At 41.0% G+C, this 25,489-nt stretch overlaps 1 protein-coding gene across 14 annotated transcripts in view; it reads left to right on the top strand.

Moving 5' to 3' along the window:
- Positions 1-25,489, top strand: part of PPP1R9A (protein phosphatase 1 regulatory subunit 9A) — a 140,447-nt gene that overhangs the window by 23,487 nt on the left and 91,471 nt on the right. The gene's annotated exons all lie outside the window — the stretch shown is intronic.

Here is a 25,489-nt window from a genome sequence, read left to right on the forward strand (position 1 = left end):
CTTTATAGGCAATTCATCTAATCCCCTAAGTTTTAGAGAACGGCTATGGGGTGGGGAGGGGGAGCTCTTTATAACATCATATCTCAGGTACCCATTGAGATGATAGGCACTGTATACAAGGGCTGAGGAGGTATTTTTCAACATTAATCATCACCGTTTTGTCTGTTAACGTGTCTTAAATCACATTTCCCCCCCATGGCACTTCCATCCTGCAGCGTAGGATAACTGAGACTTGCAACACCATATTTCCTAAGCCTAGCTTAGGTACAAATTGTTACTGGCATTTCATTATGGAGGCTTACAATCGGTTTCAGAAATGCCTTCTATAAGAGGGCTGTTGAGATGGTTGTATCAGGCCACAAAGATTCCAACATCTGATTCACATTCATTGGGCAAGTTTAAGGCCCAGTTGATTGTAATCAGGGGCTTGTGCCTTTCCTGGGAATAACTAACATTATGAACATAGTCAGAGTTACATAGCAGCTGACCCCAGGCAGCAGTGTGAAGCCAAATGGGCCAGCTTTCTTGCTGAAATATCCCAGATTAACTAACTCTAAAGCAGTATCAGCTAATCAGAGGCACTGCAGCAGTAAGGTACTTGGTCCCTTCTGCTTTCTATATTCCACCATTTGGATAATTGCAAACTGAGTTAGTCTAGCCTAGTGGTGTTGGTGTTGGTATGGGGCAGGAAGAGTCAGTTCCCCTCGAAACAGTTTCTTTCTTTCTTTCTTTCTTTCTTTCTTTCTTTCTTTCTTTCATTTCGCCATCCTTTGGATAACCACAAACTGAGCTAGTGAAGTGGATCAGAGACTGAACTGTGAACTAAGAAGACCTCCCAATCAGACTTTTGTCTCTGCTATGAACTCAGTGGGTATCTTTGGAAGCCATTCTCTCTGGGTGCTACAGTTTTGTTTCTCTCCCCCAGGTTGATCTTACCCTCCCTTTGCACCCATTTGTCAAGCATGCTGATTAGGGAACTGGACGTTGTTTTAGTAGGCTCCCCTGCCCCCACCCCCAGCTGTCTCATTTCTTAATTTTAAGAATTTTATGTATTTCATAAATTTAGTCTCCTCAAGGGGTAGTTGCCCAGCACCTCCTAACAAAGTGCTGGAATGGTATTCATTATGTCCTGGAATACAGTATTTTTTTTTGAGAGTCATGTTTCTGAGAGCCCTGTTACTGAGAAAACCGCACCCACTTTCCTGATTTTTAGGAAGCAACTCCTTCCTTTTGCAGTGTCTTTCCTTGCAAGTTGAAGCTCGGGGTAAACATTGCGTTAGAGGACCTTGATATATAAATGTGATTGTGTTGTATTTTCTTATGGGAGAAATCTCTCGTTGGGTTCTATCTAGTAGCTTGACAATTCCACGGGCAATGTTTTAAACCCAGGTAATCGATCCTGTTTCACACATCACACGTGTTTAGATATGTGCCTTCTACCTGAATAATCAAACAGGAATAGCAACTATCTGTGATGTAAGAATGGCATTTATGTTTTATTAGTTGAATCATTGAAAACCAGTAAATATTACTTTTAAAAAATGAAAGCATTAAGCAGAGAAAAACCTAATTTGAAATTGAGGTAGTGTCAGTCTTTGTGCTAGATTGGAAATTATATAGGTATCTCTGATCATGAACTACTTTTTTTAATGAAATTGACTGACTGCTACCGTTTAGCAACAGTTGACAAAGGCACTCATGAGTGTTGTCACTGGCATATGTGTGTGTTTTAAAAAACCTGGTACTGAGGCTGAGAAGGCAAGGCATCCCACTGCTTTACAAGAGTCTCTGAAGCTCATCACAACAGGGGTGAGCCCCTGCCCTCCGTCCCTCCCTCCCTTCCTGTACTGGAGCTGGGGAGGAAAAGTGGCACTTTCCTCCCACGGTTGTGCTGGGGTTCAGAGAAATGGTGTGATGTCACAAATAAGACTTTTCCCACTTGATGAATTCAGTTACCAAGGCTTGCTCAAATGCGTGGCATATAGTGAAAGTTACTTTGCAACCCATTTGTGATGGCATAGCTGGCTTTTGTTAAAGCTGTGCAAAATCTGCAAATGAAATGTTAGGTTTGTACAGAACTGTACAGAACAAAATGTGTAAATAGGTTCACTTGTTCAGATTTTAATTTAAAAATCAGTTCCCCCCAATATTCTTGACATTTTACGAAATGCTGTGTAAGTGCTGTAACAGTTTTTCATTTGCTCCCACCACAAATATTTATGGATACACCACTAAAATATTTAAAAGTTGGGGGCAGGTGTGGTGGTAGTATCTAGTTGATGCTGTGACCAGGGAATAGACGGGGCGGGGGGATGCCAGTGACAATGTCAGATTGCCTTGCATAAGTAAATTGGCCTGGAAACCACAAGTTCTCAAGCAAAGCTGAAAATTATAGAGTAAGAGGTAACCCATATGCCAGGTTGTGGGGTTTTTTTTAGGTGTTAAGAGACTGTTCTGCATGCCAGATTGGGCTGAGAGATAACGAGGTCGTTGTAATGGCTGCTGGCCATGATGACTGTGTTCTGCCTCCACTATCAGAAACATCGTATCTCTGAATATCAGTTGCTGGGAATCACTGGTGGGCAGTGTGCTCATGTCCTGGTTGCAGGCTTCCCATAGGCATCCGGGCAGCCACTATGAGAAAAGGATGCTGGACTAGATGGGCCATTGGCCTAGTCCAGTAGTCTTAGCCCATGTTCCTATGTATTAAAATGAGGGCTATGAGACAGAGTGGCCACACGACCTGGAAGCTGTACGCCGGCTCCCTCGGCCAATAAAGCGAGATGAGCGCCGCAACCCCAGAGTCAGCCACAACTGGACCTAATGGTCAGGGGTCCCTTTACCTTTTACCTTTACTGAGACAGAGTATGTTGCTTTGAGCCTCTTGGAGAAAAGGTGTGGGATATGCATGTAATAAGTAAACATAGAGAAGAAAAGGTCCTCGAGAGGGTCTCTTACTCAGCTCCTAGTATTCATGGTCTGTTTCTCAGCTTTTGTAAATCAGAAAAGCTAACAAAGAAATAAGATCCAAAGTAGCCTGGCAACCCATGTGGCATTCTTTGTAGGTTTAAACTGGTGAATGCTGCACGGATGAATTTATAACCAGGTCTGCTATAACTTAGTCCATCTTTTCCTGACACACGTTTTATTGGTATAACCATTACTTCAGTTAGGAAAACCACAATTCCTAACTATGGAAAACCGTATCTGGTAATATCAGTTACAGCTGCAAAAATCATTTATCCAGCTGCAGTAATCATTTATCCACTAAGTAATTGAGGAACAATTGACAAACTGTAATCTAAAGAGTCAGGTGACACAGTTGATGAAGGGAGTCGCTGGAAAGAAATTAAGCTAGACAAACAAACCCTCTCAAACAATTGCTGTTTTATTCAACAGTACCAATTTGCATATTATTGAAAAATAACTTGATCAGCAGATGAGAAATTATCATTCCTGTGTTAAATTGTGTGCATCTGTCACAGCCAGAAGTGAGAGCCACAGATTTAATGTGTTGGTAGCGATTATCACATAAAATCCACAAAAGGCATATATGAAGTACAACACTTCAGGAATGACTAACACTTTTGGGGTAAGATAAAAACAAAACACTTGACCATCAAGCATTTGAATGTGGAGAAGCTAGTATTGCTTGATTTTCACCTTGACTGCAAAAATACATACATGTTGTGAGTGTGCATTTCTTTAATCAATGTAATGGTAAATTTTGCACCGATATACACAATGAGTCTCTAACTGCAGTTTGCTAGAACCAGGAGGGAAAGTACCCCCACCCTCCTTTGCCTTTGATGGGAAATGAGTCAGTCTATTGTCCTTTTAAACTTTTGTTCCGTCGTTTTTTTAAACTCCTGCAGCTAATGCAGCAGTCACCAGTGGAAAATTCTGTGCTAAGCTGCTTTTACTTGAGAGAGAGTTGTGGCCTTAACTATTTTGGTCTTGCGGCTTCCTCTACTACTGTGCAGTGCTGTGGCGATACAAAGGGGCAAGAGTTGTACTGGGGAAGGGGACCAAATAACTTGCGATTCCTCTCTAGCCCAACTGTCTTGTTTTGTTTTGTTTTTTGTTATTGTTTTAACAATATAAAAGAAGATACAAGAAGAAAGGGAGGAACCACGTGAAGGAAAAAGATGAAGAATAACAATGCTGGTTGTTATTTTTTTCCTGACTTTCCTAGTACCTGCAGCACATCCTGTGATTAGTCTGGCCCTGGGAGTACAATTTCCCAGCTCATTTTGGAATGGCCAGTGTGTACTTTGATTAAAACAAATAAATAAATGCAAATCTTAGCACTTGGGCATTCCCCAAGAAAAGCAGAATTTCAAGTGCTGTATCAAATTATGCAAATTTGCACAGTATCTCTTAATTTGTCTGGCTATTTTGTATAATTTAATCTCGCTTTACCAGCCATGGGGGAAAGGTAAAAAACTATGCGTGACACTTAAGTTTTTGCTCTCCATCTCTGGAAGCCTTATTCGGGCACTGCTGACTCTGAATTTGGGATCTGTAAGCCTCTCAGAATGCTGACTTTTGCTCTGTAGATGTGATGTGGGACTTTGCCAGTTTTGACCTGTTTAAGCTGTGCCTCCACCTCTGCTCAACCTGAATATTCGTCATTGTGCATACTAAAAACAAACAAACAAACAAACAAAAAACACTGCCCCATCAGTACAATATGGATGATGGATGTTGGAGGTACTGTAGTGTGTGTGTATGTGCATAAACCCCCAGCTTTTATGTGAATGGGCTGTAGGCTACTGTTCTAAGGCAAGAGTCACATCTGTTGCTGCACCAACTTTTGCCTCTGACCCCATTTACCACTAGTATATGGGCCCCAGAAGGTTTTCCACATGAGAATGCAGCCCTCAGATTCCTACAGCCCCACTCCACACACAGCCAGTGTTCTCTTGATGGTCTTTTACAAAGAACATAAAAACTGTGATTTCCACACATGTATGTTTCTCTGTGAAATAAAACAGACCAGGCAACCTTGATAAGCGTTCCTGGAATGTCAGCTGTGCCAAGTTGCTTTTTCCTATTGTTGTTTTAAACAAATGCCTATTTTTAAAGAGAACAACAACAACAACAAAAAGCATTTCAGTGTATATTTAACGTAAGATAAGATCACATCATATTTTTATACAGTATATCCCCCCATTTAATCTAGTATAAATATATCACAAGAAGTTAATAATAGGCCAACAGCACAAGTATCTGTGTTGTTGATGGACTACAACAATCATCCCTGACCATCGGGTTCCTCGTTCATGGATTTTATGCAGTTTATTTAACTACATACATGTGATGGAGTTCAATAACACTTGGATGGCCAGGTGTGTGTAGCTGAATAAACTGCATAAAATCCACCAGAGCAAGTGAAGACCAAATTCAATATAATGGGAAATGTGTGAATATATCTCCCAATGTCTCCTCCTCATCCCAAGTTTTGCTAATTGCAGGATTTGGTTTGGGTTTGAGGAGGTCTGTAGTTGTGAGGTTCTAACCCTCATCCCATTGCAACCTCTATCAAAATTGCCTTCACTAGAGGTGCTATTGGCTGTAGAGGGGAGATCATACAAGCATAATAACTTGTATATTGCCTCCTCTACAGCTAATATTGTGGGTGTGTAGGTGTGGATTGGAGTGGTGGCATAAAAAAGAAAAAAAAAGCGTATGTTTTTAAAGTATGATTTGACATGTGATATGTTTTTTTGTCCACGTCTACATTAACCTTTTCCTTACTGTTGGAAAAAATGTGGACAGGCACACATCTTTATCCTGTGCTACTACCGAGCTCCTGTTGCTCGGTCCCTGCTCCTGCCAACCTAGCAGTTCGAAAGCATGTCAAAAGTGCAAGTAGATAAATAGGTACCGCTCCGGCAGGAAGGTAAACGGCGTTTCCGTGTGCTGCTCTGGTTCGCCAGAAGCGGCTTAGTCATGCTAGCCACATGACCTGGAAGTTGTACGCCGGCTCCCTCGGCCAATAAAGCGAGATGAGCACCACAACCCAAGAGTCGGTCATGACTGGACCTAATGGTCAGGGGTCCCTTTACCTTTACCTTATTCTTTCAATATTCCCCCCCCCGCCAGCATTTTCATTCCCCACCCCCAATAAACTCCTATAATGATAGAGAACATTAATGCAGTTAATTGCACACAACTTAAAGAATAGCTGAAGGCAGAGCCAATTTAAATTTCTAAAAGTGTCTAATAGCAATTCATGATTTGCTTGAGATTATATGAAGAAGTTGCAAGATTTTTTTTACTAGCTCTGCGCTTAAAAGGATTAAGATGGATGATTAGGGATGTAAACTGAGGGGGAGAGAAGATGCTCTTCAAAGGCTTATAAGCTTGAAACATGCTGAGGTAGAAAATAGACCTATTGTGCCTATTCTTAAAACAGTACGTTCAGGAGTAGATTGTTCTTCTGCAACCCCCTGTTACTAAGTGCCACATTAGACTGCCACTTACCATGTGAATACTTCCAAGTGAAGTACGTAACCTAGGGGTTCTTCACTGTACTTAACCATCTCATTACATGGTCATACGGGTCCTTGCATTTTGTCATCTAGCACCAAGAGTCTGTTCATATAGTAACCAGAATGCCAGTGTAGAATCTATCAATGCCATACCAAATGTGGCATCCAAAACTAATTTCCAGCTCTGCTATCATGGCTCCTCCCCCCCCCCCACCAAATACAGTACAGCTCTTTGCTTTACTGAGGACCCATGAGTTCTAATTACTGCTAGGTAAAAAGGTAAAGGTACCCCTGATCGTTAGGTCCAGTGGTGGACGAATCTGGAGTTGCGGCGCTCATCTCGCTCTGTAGGCCGAGGGAGCTGGGATTTGTCCGCAGACAGTTTTTCCGGGTCATGTGGCCAGCATGACTAAGTCGCTTCTGACGAAACAGAGCAGCGCACAGAAATGCCGTTTACCTTCCCGCCGGAGCAGTACCTATTTATCTACTTGCACTTTGACGTGCTTTCAAACTGCTAGGTTGGCAGGAGCTGGGACCGAGCAACGAGAGCTCACCCCGTGGCGGGGATTCGAACCGCTGACCTTCTGGTTGGCAAGCCCTAGGCTCAGTGGTTTAGACCACAGTGCCACAAGCATCCCTTGTAAGTTGTTTTAGGTCACAAGTAAATTGAAACTATATTATTACTAGTAGTAATAGTATAAGAGCTTAGGTAGAGTTAATGAGTATACATCCTACCACTACTAGGCAGTAGATCCAGTGCCCCACATCAGTTTCCTAGAGAGGGGCACCCCCCAAACTACTTTTAGCCTAATAGCAATGTCTCAGCTCTGTGTACACTGCACAGTTGCTTATTGTTGAGTCTGGGTCCCTGTGTCTTCTTTCTAGAAGGCATGTGGAGCAGAAAACAGTATCATGCTTGAAAGTCTTTACTCCAATACATGATTTCTGTACTTTAGTGTTGTGTTTTTAGCATTCTGGAAGCTTAAGGGCTATTTTTAAAGCCCTGTAGGAGGGTTTTGTGGTTTTTTTACACCAGAAAAACTGCAGTGAGTGTCACTGAAGATCTTTACACTTATGTTGTGACTCTTGTATATAGGCTTTGTGTACTATGGCACTTTTTTTTTTTAAGGTGATTATCTCCCTGCCACAGTTTCCAGTTATAACACCCATTTTTTCTTTCTATTTGTACTTTTACTATCTCTTCCATCAAATCTATATCACATGCTATACATTGTGTATTGAAAAAAGCACAATTCTGTAGATTTACTGTATTACGTTAGTGGGGTATGCCATATCCAGCGTTCTAAAATACGCCTCTCAGAGTTCCAAACTATGCACATGATCACTTTACCTTTTAAAGAATTTCTCTTTGCTTCTAAGTAGCTCTCATGTTTTCAAATCAGGGTAGGATAATGCACAAGCGTAAATCTATATGGAGAGTAAACGACATCAGAGCAGCCTTACATATTTCATCCAAATGCTCTGCAGATCCTTGTTGTGTGGGTTGTTTTTTTTTTTGAAACAGATAGAAGAGCAGAGAATTTAGTCCTGTTGTTAGCACTGTTCTACCAAATTGTTTTTAATTATGTGAGAAATTGGTACTGAGGAGATTAGTACTGCAGTGGCTATTGCTCTGCTTTCCGCAGCAATCTTTCTGAATACCAGTTGCTGGAAACTGTAGGAGGGGATACTGTCCTTGTGCTCTGGTATTGTCTGAAGGTTTCCCATTGGCATCTCGTTGGCCACTGTGAGAACAGGATGCTGGACTAAATGGGCCGCTGGTCTGATCCAGCAGGCTTTTCTTACGTTCTTAATGTTAGGAGGGGTGGGACAAAGTTGCTCACTGAACCTGTTCTTACAGAGAATAGAAAGTTAGCCACTGTTTTAGGAGACAACCCTTGAAGGATTTTGTAGCGAAAACAAGAAGAAGTCTTGTTGCATATTAAAAGATGAAAACATTTATATGGCATAAGGTTCCGTGGACTGGAGTCCATTTAACTCTCATTTAAAGCATTTAAAGAAGTGGATGCTGTTGCCACAATAAATTTATTTGTCTTTAAGGTGTCCTAAGGGTCTTTGCTCTTTCAAGAGAGCTGAAGTTCTTCAGCCAATGATTAACCAACTTTCCTCTCAACATGGTTGCAGCTGTATTGAACTCAGTGGGAGAGACATCATCTTCCAAAGTTAATCAGTCTTAAGATGTTTGCAATTTACAGACTCAAATACAATTAATTTGTCCTGTGACATAAAAGAGGGTCAGTTAACCAAGATGTCAGTTAGTGTAAAGCACTCTTATAATCTCATATTTCGTAATAATAAAACTTAATAAATTGCTTTTCCTTAATCTGACAGCATTATTTGTATTTTAGGGCTAAACAGCATGCAGTTGTGGGAGACTGAAATTGGGGAGGATGTGGTGGGGGTGGAGAGCCTATTGACTCAAACTTGCCTCCCTCAGCAGCTCTCCTGGGGGGAAGGGGGAGGGAAATTATTATCCTCAGGTGGAGAAAAGCTGCTAGAGCAAAATTTGAATTAACAAACTGCAGAAAGGGAAAGGGTTAAGCAGCTCCACTGGTCCACTGTTCTGAACTGCATATGTTTTCTTTTTTTAAAAAAGTCAGGGCAATAAATAATACAGCTGCCTATCATTTGTTGCTTGACCCAGAGACAAAATATATTGGACAGAGCTTTGAGGATAGGAAATGATTGGATGTTTAATTGTGAAATGAGGTCCTTATACTGAGTTCAAATGGTTAGTAGCAATGTAATGCAGCCTTTGCTTTTCACTTTTTATGTTTTATCTCCACCCTTCCTCTGTAGGTCTTAAGTGGGGGAAGCAACTAGGCAGAGATCCCCTGTTGTATTATCGCTGAAATATTGTCTAATAGTAATTATGCACAGGTGCAAATTAACAATACATAAGAATTTAGGAAAACAAGGAAATCTGGTGAGCATTGGGTACCGTATTTTTTGCACCATAACACTCACTTTTTTCCTCCTAGAAAGTAAGGGGAAATGTCTGTGCGTGTTATGGAGCGAATGCCTGCGGGTGGCAGGGGGGATCTGCTGCAGTCGTGAGCAGAGGACCCATGGTTCCCCTTCCTTCCCTCCTCCATGGTTACAAAGCATGGATCCACATGGATCCTCAGGATTTTTGCATTGGGCTACTCCAAACTCACTGTCAGATCACATGTCTGTGGCCATAGCATGAACCACAAAAATCATATATCCACTATTTCGTTTAGAATATTATTTTTCTTGTTTTCTTCCTCTAAAAACTACGTGCGTGTTATGGACTGGTGCGTGTTATAGAGCGAAAAATACGGTACTTTCCAAAGGACAGTGGTGAAAACGTATGTGTGTGTGTATAGATAGAGAGAAAAATAGATAGATATAGATATATAGATATAGGTTCAAATTAGGAACATCACTTAAAATCAAGATCACTTGATAATAATGATAATTTGCAAAGTAAACTTATTTCTGAATTAAATAGTTTTTCATTACTTAGATAATTGATATCTAAGTGGGTTTTTTGGTCATACAATGCAAAGCTTTCAAAAGAGAAATATTGGACAGTTGGTTTCTATTCAAAGAAGATCAGAGAGATGCTCTTTATGTGTTAAGGCCTCTCTCTGGTAGCTAGTAAGTTGATTGGCTTTACAACTCTAGGTTGCTATAGGCCACAACATCTGCTTGGCCTTGCAAGTCTATTCATGTCCTGCTTAGGTTAATCTTCAGTCATTTCTTGTCAGGAGTTGCAACAGACCTAAGACTTTTTGTTGCTGCTGTTATTTATTAAATTTGTATACCGCCCTTCGTCTGAAGGTCACATGGCAGCTTAGCACATAAAAACACAAAAGGCATAATACCTCCTCCCACTATTTTGTACAATTTGACTGTTATGCACCTGTTGCAAGTTTAAAAATATTTACAATCACTGACAGAACTTTAAAAACATGTGGTCAGTTTAGGTGACCACCAGGCCAACTGATTGAAAGGATATGGGATTCATTGTCTCCCCAAACAGTGCTGGAATTAGAGGTGGACAGCAGGGGCCCCTGACCCTCCTGCTTTTGGGGACAACCCCAATAGCAACTGTCCGTAGAAAGCCAGAGAGGCATCAGGATTTGGCTGAAACTGAGTGCAGAGAGTCAGGGCCTTTTGGGCTTGTAGATTTTATTAAGGTCTTTACTTACTCCCTTGCCCTAATATTATTGATTAACCTGTATAAATGCTTTAAATAAATAAGGACTCACCTGCAGCCTTGCAATCTAAAAATATTTGACGCGCTAACTAAAAGGATGAGGGGGCAATTAGGAAGTAAGTATTGAGTGCTGTCCTCTGACAGTGCTATTCACACCTTATCCTGTGCAAGGACTTGATGGAAGCAGCAAAGTGTACAACTGCTGCTCACATTTCCTGAGGTCAGGGCCTTGACCTTGTGATAAGCCATCCAAATTGCAATGCTTTTGTCTAGAACTACCAGCGGCAAGCCAACTTAATGGTGCTCAAGGGGGGGAAAAACCAGTGTGTGGATTTAGAAAATCTCCAGTCTGGTGGAAATAGTTTCATGGCACAGTGCAAAGTGTGATTAAATAAAGTGTAAATATAATTGTAAATAACATGCTTCATATTTCCCTTTATGTTTAGGAAATGAATCTTGCTTGCCTGTTTAAAAACATTGTTCAAGTTATTTTAGTGGTAGTTGAAAACACTTCAAAGTCACTGTGTTTGTGTGTGTTTTCTGAAAGCATGGGGCATCTGCTTCTCTTTCTCAGGGACACACTGAGGCTATTGAAAATGTTGCCTCGGGTGGTCCAGAGCTTTCAGATAGTGTTAGAACTATGTATTCCAAATCTCTGGCAGAGAAGTGTCAGGATCAGAAGATTACCTGGAGGCAGAATATTCCCCTCACTCTGTTTATCAGCAAAATGGGGAAAGGCTTTGAATCAAATAAAGCAGTAGGGGAATGTTTATTCTAGAGCAATGTTTTATTTTGGGCAGGGTAGGAAATAATTGTAGTTGCCTCTGCCCACATTTCTATCTCCTTTCCCTGCTGTTTCTGGCATTATCCATTTCAGATTCAAAGATCCTTTAGTTTAGAGGCCTGCTACAGCCTTTCCCATTCAACATGGGCAATTGTGTGTGGGGCGGGGGTGTGTGACATGGAAGTGGACTTTTAAGCACATTTGGCTGAACACTCTTAAAAGCCTCCCTGTGATCAGAAAACCTAAGGAGCTGGGTCGCTGGTTACGGAGAGGCTTCTAAATGCATTCTGTGAAACTTACCTAAAAGTCCCCTTCGACCTTCCTGCTCTTTATGGGAAGGTCAAGGATGAAGTTGTTGGTGATAGAGACAATGGGGGCAAGGCCAGCTTGTGTGCTGTTGTACCTCCTATGCAGTTCATGCCTTCAGGCATGGAAAAGCTGTTTCCACCACCCCCAGCCATGTCCACCTGTCATATACCTGATGTCATATTGCATCAGACATGGGACGAGTAAGATGGTGGCTGCAAAGTCCTCTTTAGACCTCCTTTCTCAGTGCTCCTTACAGGGTGCTCCCGGTTGCTCATTGCAAGTGTTCTTTGGTGCTCTTTAAATTGGTTAACTGCATTGCTGGAATTGTATCCACTTGGGAGCTCTTGGTTGATTTCCAGTTAGATCTGAGTTGGACATTAGAGAACTTGGATTTACCAAATTTTTGCACAGTAGGAAAAGTGCAGCACTCCTGTGTTCCTCCATTTGCTTTTCAATGAAGCTAACTTGAAAATGATTCATGTGGTTCCATATGTGCTTTCATGTGCTTTAAAAAATGTTTCAGAAGTGGCATACATATTCCTAGCCTATTGTCTATTTCTGAAATATAGTAAGGTATAGAAAATGGTTTTAAAGGTTTACATGATTTACCTTCTAAGATAAAAATAAATAATGCATGCTCTGAATATTTAAATTGAATCTAGCAATAGATACCTAGAGCCGGCTTCATGTTTGAAGTGACCCATGGCATGCCCTATGGTGGGCCCCCGGATGTGGGCTTGCAGCACTGGTGGTTTGCTGTGAGCTTCCATTTTAAATTTCTCATGGTACCTCTGGGTATTGTCGGGAATTCAAAATGGTGGCTTGTCAACCAAGCTGCCCAGCACAAGTGCCCCAGGGAAAGCATTGGTAGGGCCTGCCAGGGCACTGGAGTCCTGGCAGCTGTCCAAGGGTACCAAGGAGCTGACTTGAGGCCTATGGAGCCCCCAGGTCAGTCCCTGCCTCCCTATACTGGGGATTAGATACTGCTTTCAACAATGAACAGACCTTTCTAAGAGGAAGAATGTAACAGTTATAGGCTGATATTCTTCCACCTCAGTTTGACAAGTGCACTGTTATTATTCCCCCCCCCCCCATGTTGGAAACAGGAGTGACAAATATGTGTACCAGCTGTGACATGTCACAAGTTAAATGTAAAGCAATCTGATGCAGAGTCTAGGCTGTCATTGGTACAGCAAACCAGTAAGTTTGTGTGAAAGTTAATAGTTTAAATTCCTGTTCTGTCACACGTGTTTATCTAAGCAGAGTGCATCACAGAAAGAAGCACTGCGTGGGAGAATCATTGAATAGACCCAAGTGCACAGAATAGATCACTTAACACAAAAATGGGGAAAAAATCCTTCTTCCTGCATGGTTGTAATTTTGTAGGCGAATGCTACTTAAAAATTGAGTGTCTCAGAACAGTTTGTTTACAATTCTGCTAAGGTTTTGGCTAAGGCTGGGTAGATAGCTAAACAGGACAGGTAAGCCACATAACAAAGGGCACACATAGCAAAGAAAAATACCTTGCACATTTTTTTAAAAAGGGAGGGTGCTGTGTTGTATGCAGGCACAGTGAATCGATTGTACACTGTTCCCTTCAACGTACCTCAGCCTACATGCACACCATACATTTAAAGTAGATTTAAGTCCCATGAAAACTAGTTTACACTTCTTACAGCTACAATCCCCAGCACCCATAACAAACTACGGTTCCCAGGGTTCTTTGGCATAAGTAATGTGCTTTAAAGATATGGTGTGTATGCAGCTTCAAGCTACAATACTCAGCCTTCGGACTGTTCTCTGTTGAACCAGTAAAAAAACCTTGCTGCTAGCCTGTGTTAAAAGCTCAGCCATTAATAAACCAGTTAAGTTACCAACACCTGCGTAGAGCATGAACTCAGCAGCCACAGTTGAACCGGCAGCAGACAGTGTTGTTTACTTGTGCACCCATGGTAGAAGAAGTTGAATCTGTAAGAATGGACTGCTTCCTCATGCCAGGAAATACCTGTATCATAAATCCCAGTAATGTTTGGATCTTGGTCATAAATGCAAGTACAGTGGTACCTCGGGTTACATACGCTTCAGATTACATATGCTTCAGGTTACAGACTCCGCTAACCCAGAAATAGTACCTTGGGTTAAGAACTTCGCTTTAGGATGAGAACAGAAATCGTGCTCCGGCGGCGCAGCAGCAGCGGGAGGCCCCATTAGCTAAAGTGGTGCTTCAGGTTAAGAACAGTTTCAGGTTAAGAACAGACCTCCGGAACGAATTAAGTACTTAACCCGAGGTACCACTGTAAAACATTATAATGAAGATGCTTATAACTAGCTTGAGGTTACCCTCAAGGGGTGGAGCAACTGCCCTATGAGGAAAAGTTACAACGCTTAGGGCTTTTTAGAATTGTAGAGTTGGAAGGGACCGTAAGGGTCATCTAGTCCAGCCCCCTGCAATGCAGGAATGTCAACTAAGGCATCCATGACATATGACCATCCAACCTCTGCATAGAAACCTCCAATGAAGGAGAGAGTCCATCATCTTCCCAGGGAGTCCGTTCCACTGTCGTTTAGAGAAAAGACAAATAGGAGGCAAGAATGTGGTGTATAAAATAAATGTAGTTTATTCTTACAGCAAATACTGAGGTGGAAGGGAGTCATTCAAAGATGATGTTTCTTCAGGATTTCCACACAACTGAATGCATGCCCTCTCTCTGCTTCCACGTGGTGAAACGTCAAGTCACGATTTCCAGTTAAACAGATTTTAGGTATTGTTTTACATAACATGGCAACTTGTTCCTATCTGAGATAACTTCCACAGTATTATTTTACCATTGGATGTTAAAGAGGAGGGTGCAGTGGGGGGAAAGGACTGCATGGAGGTTAGTCGTTTGTCACACCCATTCACCCTGCATATTGTTAACAACATGTTCATGTGCCTCTCCAGAAATGTTGAGCTTGAGGTGCATCAGTTGCATTGTTCAGTTAGCAAGCTTTTCCAGAGGGCCACCTAATTTGGCCTCTTCTCTCTTTCTCCCTATTTTTTGTTTGAATTCTGCATCTGAAAAATGTAAGAGGAATATTCCAAAGACGTGTTCGTAACCGAGAAGCCTTTCTGATTCACGGTGTGGGCTGCCATGAAAACGCTGCTGAGGAAATGAATTCACATTCAGCGAGGGGTTTGGATAGGATGCAGTTATTAAGGCATGTGGCCACACACTGCATGGTGAAGATAAAGAGGAAAATTTAACAGATGTCTCATTTTCCAATCCTCATCAACCATGTGCGCTGGTTGGCTGTTATGATTAAGAGTCTTTTTTGTTTTTTCAAACAAAAAGCATTTTTGTCTAGTTAGTGAGGTTTTTGTAACAGGTTTCACTAATTCTACTACAGCAAGAGACTTGTTTTTAAATATTGCCTTAGTTTTTGTTGATGACGTTTAGAAATGCCGTAGCAAGAGAAGCTCTCTTGAAGAGTTATCTTTTTCCAGTTTTATTACTGCAGCATCGATTTGCATTTGGAAGACCCCTGCTTGAAATTTCTCTCCCCCTCCCCCACCTCCTCTTATTTTTAATGGAAATGCTCTTGAGTACTGAATTATGGATAGTTCAGAGAGAAATGCATAGGGTTTTCATTAAAAACATTTAGTACTTGAAGGCAAAGAGAACTATTAGCATGCATAAGAAAATATAGTGAGGATTTTTTTTTTTGCAGGCCTGCTTTTCTGAGATTTAAGAGGTTTGAAATTCTGTCTGTTAAAGGGTAAATCAAAGCACAGAACTGTCCTAAAGGACGGATAGCTTTTGTGGTTCTTGTCGTCGTCCCCCCCCCCCCCAATGTATTGATGTGACAGATCTTGAGGCAATTTGGAAACCGCTGCCAAAATTTTGTGAATTTTGTTAACAGCTGGATCGTATTGCTGTGTCTTCAGTTTGCCTTCCACACCAGCATCCTTCTTGCACTATTGGAATGAAATGGTTCATATGACACAGTTAGCTAAAACTTGGCTTCCTGAGACCATGGAAATGTTTGTTTCCTAGAGAGGAGCTCACAGCTTTGCTTCTCCCTGGTACTTTTTACTGCCACACCAGGCAATCCGTGGGTTGGCATTTGTTCCGATTCAGTAGGAAACGATGGGTTTTTATTGCGGGAAGTGGCAGAATGCAGGATCACCCCTAACTTCTGGGACATTAAACCGTCCTTTAAAGAGGGATTAATGTTTAGGGCCAGGAAAGATTCATCATTTTGAATAAAGACAAGTCTTCCTGCTTTGGTTGTTGTACATTAGCAATGTAGGAGCCTGTCTTTATACTCGGACATGGATTCATCTCGCTTAGTATTTTTTTTCATCACTGACTGCAGTGACTTTACAGAGTTTCAAGCAGCCCTACGTGGAGATGGCAGGGATCGTTTGCTTCTCTCTGTGGTGAAAGAGCGGGGAGGGGGGGCAGGGCGGGGAAACTGTTCAAGCTTGATATCTATTCCTGAGGAACAATGATGAGGGGAGAGGGATAATATTTGAGGAGCCCCCCCCCCCGCAGAACAGTTATATCCATTGCTCAGATCACTTGGCAGATGCATGGAATTTGTCCAAGTAATTTGGTTTTTCCATGACGCCCTGCTGTTTAATAATACTCTTCAGTTCCATTTCTTGCTTTATGATGGAAAGATGTTCTTTTCATTGTTCACTACTGTGTGTCATCTTTTGCATCTTGACACTTGGTAGTTTTCTATGATACCTGATTTTCTTCGTGCAAGTACAAGCGAGTGCATGTCTTTCTTTCAGCTCCCCTTGGCTGCATTCAGGAAGGCAAGAGTGTTAGTCAATTCCTTCAGAAAGCGCTGCCCTTTTTATCCTGCAGAAAAGACCAATAGTTCCATGTAATCAGTTTTTCCTTGTATGTGCTGCAACAATATAAAATTGGCTTACTAGAATAAGTAAACATTTTCCACATGGTAGATTCTAATGGGATTGCCAGTTTACCATTGTATTCTCAAAATGGAGCACAGCATTAATGAAAGCAATCATTTTTGAATGCAGATTTGTCCCCTTTGCAGTTCTCTGAAAAGAGCACTTGTATTTTCAGAGTATAACTATCCAAACCTCAATTCCCAATTTTGAAAATTTAAGCCTTTGTTTTTAGTAATGGATTTTTAAGTGAGCAGCTGCTCTTTGTTCATAGTGATTGGGCTGTTCCATTCAGCTTTAGATCCACACAGGGGACCTTTAGTATCAGGTTAAGTGGCTGGGATTACTCCATATGGGACTTGCTGTTGGTTAGTATAGGATGGGGGTGGGATCCTGTGGGGCTCATGACTCTCGTTGGCTCCAGCCAGCATGGTCAGAGATGACATAGTCCAGCAACCTCTGGAGGGCCACAGATTCTGCAGCCCTAGTATAGGCATTTGGGGGGCTCACTGTCAGGGTTGGGTTTTTGTTTCGCCTTTAGATGTTTGGTTAGTGTGACTGGAGTGGTACTCTGGTATGTATTCTATTAGGGCTGCAGTTAGATGTCCTCTCCAACCACAATCCTCAAGATGTAGCCAAGGTTCGTTCTTGGATTACTGCTTATGGTATGTTTAAGAAAAACAGACCATCAAGTTTGTACTCAATGTGAAGCCCAGACCACAGCTTAGCTCCTGGCAGTAGCGGGACAGAGGGAGGAATGAAATGCCCACAGTTTTTGCTCTGTGGTACTCGCATGCTTGCTCATTAATGCTCAGCCATGGTTTGGCTTAGCGTAACATGCAAACTGGGCTGTATCAGACCTGCTTCGTCTGCAGCATTAAACCTTTGCTGCACCTGTTGATCTGATGTACTAAACTCTGTGCAAACCAGTTGCAATTGAATGGAAACAGTTGGCTGCCATATAAAACTGAGCTAGCAATGTTGGGTTATCTGGTGGCTGAAAGAGCTTTTGGGGGTTACTTAAGTGGGTTTTACTCATAATATCAGTAAGTTCCATTTTTAAAAATTGTTTGATTTTGTGTACTTTTGATTTGTGGTCAAGGTCCAGTTAAAAGTTCTCCAGCCACCCTTCTGCTGAAGAGCATCTGGCAAGGTGTGACAGATGCAATCTAATAAAAATATCTGAAGTTGTTTATAATGTGATGTCCGTTGCATTTCTTAGTCTCTGCCTCTCGCTAGTAGTGTCATGACGTAAATCACAGTTGCTTTACAGATTATCTCACAAACATTACAAATTGCTTTAAAGATTATCTTGGAAAACATTACTGTAATTAGATAGTAGATTAAACTTTATTGCTTTCCTTATATTTGGAAATCTATGCTTTTGGGCACAGAAGTGCTGACCAGTGAACGAGGAAAAGCACAGTTAAATAAACGTAGATTTTTCAGGTCTTAAATGCGTCTGTTAAAAGAGAGAGTTTATATTGCACTTCTTCCTGTGTTTTCCTTAGAGAATTGCAATTATACACTTCAAGTGGTGGAAGGAAATCCCTGCTTGCTTTATAAGGAGCATCAGGCAGCTGTCTCAAACTCTTTAATTATGTTTCTGTCAGGACACAAGAATTCTGTCCTAGCACTTCTTTTGATGACACAGTAATGAATTTTACTCATTTTTTGGGGGGGAGCTTAGGAAGGGCTTGTGCTTCTGCCTGCATGGTTTTCTGATTCTCTAGTCCTTTCTGCCTTGATCCTGGGGCGCTTCCCACTCATGACCCTTTTTGCTCTGCACTTCTTTCTCGCACACTCTTCCTCTTAAGTGCATTTTTATACCATCCCATGGGATTCCTCTGTTTGGGGAGTCAGTGGTGGAGCACATTTTTTTGCATGCAGAAGGTTCCAGGTTCTGTTCCCGGCATCTCCAGTTAAAATGGATGGGCAGCAGATGAGGAGAACAAGTTCTGCTGGGAGCCCTAGAAAAGTTGCTGCCAGTCAAAAGTAGTAGACAGTGCCACTAGCCTTGTCTAAATCTTCCCTCTTTTCATCTAGGCATCCAAGTGCTCTGGATAGCACACAGTGCCCCTTTGCCCCTGGTGGGAAAGGGTAAGAATTTATGAGTTATAGCAATGAATTAAAAATAATGGAACATGGCATTGTGTAAGCCATTGGGTCTTCAGCTGTTTTTGGACTACAACTCCCATCACCCCTAGCTAGCAGGACCAGTGGTCAGGGATGATGGTAATTGTAATCCTAAAACAGCTGGAAACCCAAGTTTGGGAAACCCTGATTTATCATTTAAACATCTCTTCAGTAAAATAGTTGGTCAACACTCTCAAGTTTCTAGAATATTTTATTGACAGAAAACATTTTTAATTCCTCACTTGAGCAAGTGACAGGATTGTGTGTGTGTGTGTGTGTGTAGAGTACTGTATTTAGATTTTTGTGTTTTGGAAAGAGCAGCTTGGTTAAGCCAAACACAAATGAAAATGGGCTCTTACATGGTGAGTCTGACAGCCTGGATATGAGTACTCTGAATGCTGCTCCTGACCTTGATTTAGATGCCAGTTCAAGTCACATCAAGTCAACATTTATTGACTTGCCCCAAACTTACTGGCTGAAAACATTACCCTGGGCAGCTTACATAGCTCTATATACAGAAATAGGAGCCAACACTTCACTGCACTAATGTAACTGACAAAAAATATCCAGTTTCAATATATCACTGACTAAATTTGGAAACGTATTAGATGTAAGCTATAAATTAAAAATGAAGCAAATATTTGTGCATTGCCAAAGCTAAAGTAATTGACTGAAATCCTAGCAGATGGAACCTGTCTCCCTACCACCTTCCTTTCTTTCTTTCTTTCTTTCTTTCTTTCTTTCTTTCTTTCTTTCTTCCATCCATCATGGAGTTTATGCCATAAACTGGGTTTAATACCAGTCTTTTCTTGTAAAAAATGTGGAAAGATTATGTATTCTACTATTTTCTGTAATTATGCTTAGCTTAAATAGAATGAAGATCTCAAAAAAGAAGAAGTAAGAGTGCTGATATGATAAAGTTAATGGAGGGAGGATGAAAAATATGGAAGATATAAATTGTGGAAAATAAGAGCATTTTTGTATGTGGCAAGAGTATAATTAATGTGATGTATAATTTAGTTGTCAGGGAGAAGTCTTTGAACAAGAAGTCTCTCAAGTTTCCAACACTGTGGATTCATCTGCTCTAAAAATGCATATTAGTGCATTGGTTTTATTCCACTTTAACTGTCATGCCTTCCCCAGTGAATCCTGGGAATTGAAATTTGGTGACAAGCTGAGAATTCTCTGTGTAAGATTGACCCCCTGCCCCAACCTGCAAAAAAGCCTGCAATTCTTCCTGGAAAGAGTGTTTGTCTATTAAACCAGTGTAAATCTATGGTGCAGAAGTGCCCCTGTACCAGAGTCTGTCCCCAATCTCTAGTTCTTGCCAAGGAAAGGAATTGCAAAGCAAAGGATATTATTACCTCTCAGCTGACATGGAGTGGCCATGCCATTTTGCTAGCTGGTCTTTGCACCAAGATCCTTCTGAGCACTCCTAGCTTGCGCTGCTCTGCTTGAATGTCCCCACCTCTCAATATATTATTATGTACTACTACTGATACTAATACATTTATACCCATTTGTATTTTGCTTTGCCTGCAAAGAACTGCAGGCATAGCATACATGGTCCCTTCTCTTTCATTTTAACCTCACAAACAGCCCTGTGACGTCAGTTATGCGGAGAGACAGTGACTGGCTGAAGATAGTCCAGCGAACGCCATGACCAAGTGGAGATTTGTACCTGGGTCTCACAGTGCATTGCTTCCTCCCTTGTCTGGAAGGATTTGACAGGCTTTGTGGCCTCCCTTTGGCTATGCTTAATATTTAGGAACATAGGAAGCTGCCTTAAGGCAAGTGAAACCTTGACCCACCCACCCCAGCAGCTCCTTCCCCCCTGTGGAAATATGCCCTGATGGAAATGGATTAAGCCATTCTTCCCCACCCAGTTGCCTCCTGAAACTGCTATTGGTTTTAAACACACCCACCCCCACACAGGGGAAGCATAAGCAAAACTGCACCAGACTGTAATTTAGGGTTCCCCAAAAGATGAAATGAGTACCCTCCAAACGAGGGCACAAATTTGCATAAAATGTGCATATGCTAATTTTTATGAATAGATGCAAATGTAGAAATAATCACTATCATTTAGACAGAAATACAGTACAGTGATACCTTGGGTTACAGACGCTTCAGGTTACAGACGCCTCTAACCCGGAAGTAGTACCTTGGGTTAAGAACTTTGCTTCAGAATTAGAACAGAAATCGTGCTCTGGCAGCGCGGTAGCAGCGGAAGGCCCCATTGGCTAAAGTGGTACTTCAGGTTAAGAACAGTTTCAGGTTAATAATGGACCTCCAGAATGAATTAAGTTCTTAACCCAAGGTACCACTACATAACATAGTGGGGAAGACTGAGACCAGGTTACCTGTGTGCCCCCCGAGTCTGCTACCCAGGCACTTGTTGCTGGGCAAGTTCAAGACCCATGCTGCTCCCACAGTCTGTAAAACTCTGTTAACAAAGGAATAACTAAAATAATAATAATCTAAACATAACAATCAAAGCAAAAGTCACATATGTTTAACAAATACACACAACATTTATAATCTTTAAAACAATATTAACAGCATTAACAAAATAGCAAACGAAAAATAAACTTGGCACTGAAGAGATGCCTTTATTTAAAAAGCTTCTTGTATAGCTCATTCTATATGTTTAAATTTGAAGAAAAAAATTGTGTTGTTTTTTTTAAAAGTGATAGCACTATGTTCAATAATGTAAAATATTACTTCTCTTAACAGAAAATAGTATTGCATTGCCTGATTGCATATTCACAATATAAACTGACCACCCCACAATCACTTATGCATATCACTTAATTCATTACAGGACCAACCTTGTCTGAGATATATTTGTGAAACATGAAATCATTTGCCCCTCTGGAAACATAAGGAAATGACAAAATTGCTTGTGGGTGGCAATGTGCAATTACTGTTGCCTCAAATTTACCAAGAACCTGGTCTTTCAAATGTTAAAATTGATCCAAGTAACCCATGTACTGGATTGATTTTGCGATGTAAAAACGTATGCTTTTGTTCTGCATACACTTTAAATTTAGAGTGCCGTTAAAAGCAAGGTAATATTGCCTTGATTGTAGAAGACTTGGAGTGATACACAAAGCCCATTGAGCAGAGCACAAAAGGAGTAGCTGTATTTCTGTGGATTCAAGCTGATGTATTAACATAGCTCTCTTTGACTTCTCAGTGTCAGTGGGATTTAATGTGGGTGGAATACTTCCCACAAAGTGATAATAGGATTGTACTCAGTATTTCTAAAATATGTCCCCCACCCCACCCCAGATTTGCAGCATACGCAGTGAATTTATGTGCTTGCGTATATCAAAATGACACAGTCAAATAATATTTCAGCGTGTTTCTTGAAATGAAAGAATTGATTTATTATGATGCATTGTTCCTTTTTTTTGACTTGGACATGTTCTATTGAACATTTCTGTATGCATACAGCAGGGGCGGTGTTCCGAGGCGCCAGCTCGCGAGGGCGATAAGCTGGTGGCTCCTCCTTGGTCTCCTTCTGGCACCGCCACTGGTGGGGGGCTGCTTCAGCCCCCCTTTCCCTTTGCAGCAGGTGTAGGAGGGGGCGAAGGAGCCAGCCACTGAAGCCATGCTGCGCTTGGCTCTGCGCTTTTGGGATATGGACATAGCTGTCAAGCATCCCTTATTTGGCGGGACAGTCCCTTATCCCAGTGCCATGTCCCACTGCTGTCCCTTATTGATGAGGCTTCGTTTGGCTGCTGGCTGGGCTTTCTGCCTTTGGCTCGGAGGGGCTCAGAAGTTGAACATACCTGTGCCCGGAAAATCCCTTATTTTGGCTGCTGATCCCTTATTTTTGAAGCTGCTGGTCCCTTATTTTCAAATCTGTAAGTTGACATCTATGGATATGGAGTGCCTGAGCCCAACCCCAACCCCGAAAATATTGAGGGGGCCCAAAAAGGCTCAACCCCCAGGAACTGCAATCCAGCAGTATTATAACTTGCTGCGTAGTATCCCAAGTACAGCGATGACCAAGATTATGCATGGCAAGAAACTGTATGAGCCATGTTTAAAAACAACATCCTGTAGAGATTTCTGAAGAAGGTCTAAGGGGCAAAGAAGAGAATGAGCAGAAAGAAGCAAAAGCAAAGTGGAATAAATTAAAGGCTGATTATTAACTCGAGGCCATTTTCAATGGTGGGAGAATCTCATTTAGTTTAGAGACGAGAGAAGAAACGATGCAGCAAAACATTGCTCTCTTAATTAAGTATAATAAACCTAGTCATTGCATATATTGTATTCTACCAAGGCAAATGTTGGTCTGCTGGAGAAACGGATCCTTTTTAGACCTCTTCTTTATGAAGCATGACTCCAGAAGGTTGGAAAGCACATACTGTATCTTCCCCCTTACACACACAGTTCCGCCCCCCAATAAGCTCTTGAATCCAGTACAGTATTGCAATGAAAAAACTGGCTAGTTGCAAACAGGAAGCAGAAGTTGGAATTGCTGTATGTGACAGGAAAGGAGGAACCTGAGGGTTCTCATGGCCTGATCGTGCAAATGGTCTGGTCTTAATGGTGTGTCTGTAAGTGACTGTGGAGGCCAGTTCTGGATCCACATGTCGTTCCACAGTGAGGACCATAGCTGCCAATGTTTCCCTTTTTTAAAGGGGAATTCCCTTATTTCGAATAGGATTCCTTGCAAGAAAAGGGAAAAGTTGACAGCTATGGTGGGGACATAGGTTTCTGGGCGGGAGTTGATCACAGTGAGGATTTGCCAAACTTGCCTTTCTCTTAGCTCGTTTCCCTCTTTTGTCCTGAGTTCTTGCTTCTTCAAAGTCCATGACGACTTTGGTAGAGGCTATTCTCCAACTGGAGCGCTCGTAGGCCTGTGTTTCCCAATTATCTGTGTTTATATTGCATTTTTCAAAAAAATACTTGCCTTGAGAGCGTCTTCAAACCTCTTTTGTTCTCCACTGGCATTACACTTTCCATTCTTAAGTTGGGAATAGAGTAGTTGCTTTGGAAGACGATAATCAGGCATCCAAACAACATGACCGGTCGTGTAAATGCTTGACTTTGCAGCAGCCTTAATGGGTAGCGTGCAGAGTGATATGTATATATATATCATAACTTGTGTACACTGGAAACATCTCATGTTTGCTCACATATTTACAGTTACTTAAAAAAACTTTGTTCCTATATTATTGGAAAATAATGTTAAACATATGTATAATACAATGTAACGAAATAAAATAGAATGAAATAAAATTAAGTAAAAGTGATACGAAGTACAAGTTTGACCTGATTACCTTGTCACTTCAGGAGTAATAATAATAATAATAATAATAATAATAATAATAATAATTTTGTACCCCACCCATCTGACCGGGTTTATTATTCATTTTAATAGTTTTCCCATTTCCACAGTAACTTAATTTCTTTCCAAGTATTGAGAAAGTCTGATTTATTAACAGTGTTGAAAAGGAGTAAAAGTAAGTGTTTTGAAATGTAGACAATTTTTATCCTCTGTACCTTTGGTTTTCTATGAAAATGTGTGCATGCTTTTCCGTTCACAATATTCAGTGCATGCCTGTAAATGGGTCAGAAGTTTATTACTCTAGACACCCTGAGGATAGAGTCACAAAACATTCTGTAGAGGTGTTTAAAGATTTGCAGACACTCAGGGGTTGAAAGTTGAATGCAGTGAAGATTTTTTTTGAGATAGTGCTTGAGGTACTGCTAAAGCACTGTTTGTGGTCCTATAAAATTCTACCATTTGCATACTCACATCTTTGGTTTCACCTTAAAAATCCTTTTGCAAACATTGTTTGCCTTCAGGGACTGTGAAAAAAACCTTCACATTAAACGGGAGCTGAGGAAGAGTGCAAGTAAAAGTATGCTTAAAAAATGCAGGTGTAATATGTTTTACATATCTCTATCCCAAGGGGAGCAAGTGCATCTGTTTCTGTAGCCAAGTAATATTATTATTATTATTATTATTATTATTATTATTATTATTATTGCTTGCTCTTTGCTAAAGGCTTAGAGGTACTTCAGTTGGTAAATATCTCTGCTTCAGATTCCAGTAAATGTGAAACATATGTGAATATAAATACAGATAGCTAGGCTGTGAAACAATAGTGTTAGGTCTAGCCAGACGTGGGCAGGATTAGGTTGCTATAGCTTCCCTCAGTTTTCTTTCTTCATAAAACATAATAGAACAAAATGATCAGGCAGAAAGTGTGGTGAATTTGTTCATTCATTCAGACATTAATTATTCGTTTTTATATGCTGTCTTCCGATCAAGAGCACAGTATAGCTAATAGTGTGATTTAAACACAACAGAATATATAATAAAAAAGCATACTCAAAAACATATCATATGCTCATGTAACACATTCTTACATATATCTACTCTGAAAAAAGCCCTAAGTGAATTCAGTGAACTTTACTGCTGGATAGGTTGGTATCGAATTGCAGCCTAAGTCATTGAATTCTTGTAGCTTTCTTTATTAAAAGCACTAATTTCAAATTACGATTTAATTGTTTCTGATGAGCTGAAATTATGTCCTTCCTCCCACAAATTTAGGGCTAAATCCATAGCTGGCATGCTGACTTTCACTCCATCTTTTATCACAATACATAAAATAATATTTAGAAAGCTT

This window comes from Podarcis pityusensis (assembly GCF_964106645.2).
Source record: "Podarcis pityusensis genome assembly, chromosome: 12".
Classification (NCBI taxonomy): Eukaryota; Metazoa; Chordata; class Lepidosauria; order Squamata; family Lacertidae; genus Podarcis; species Podarcis pityusensis.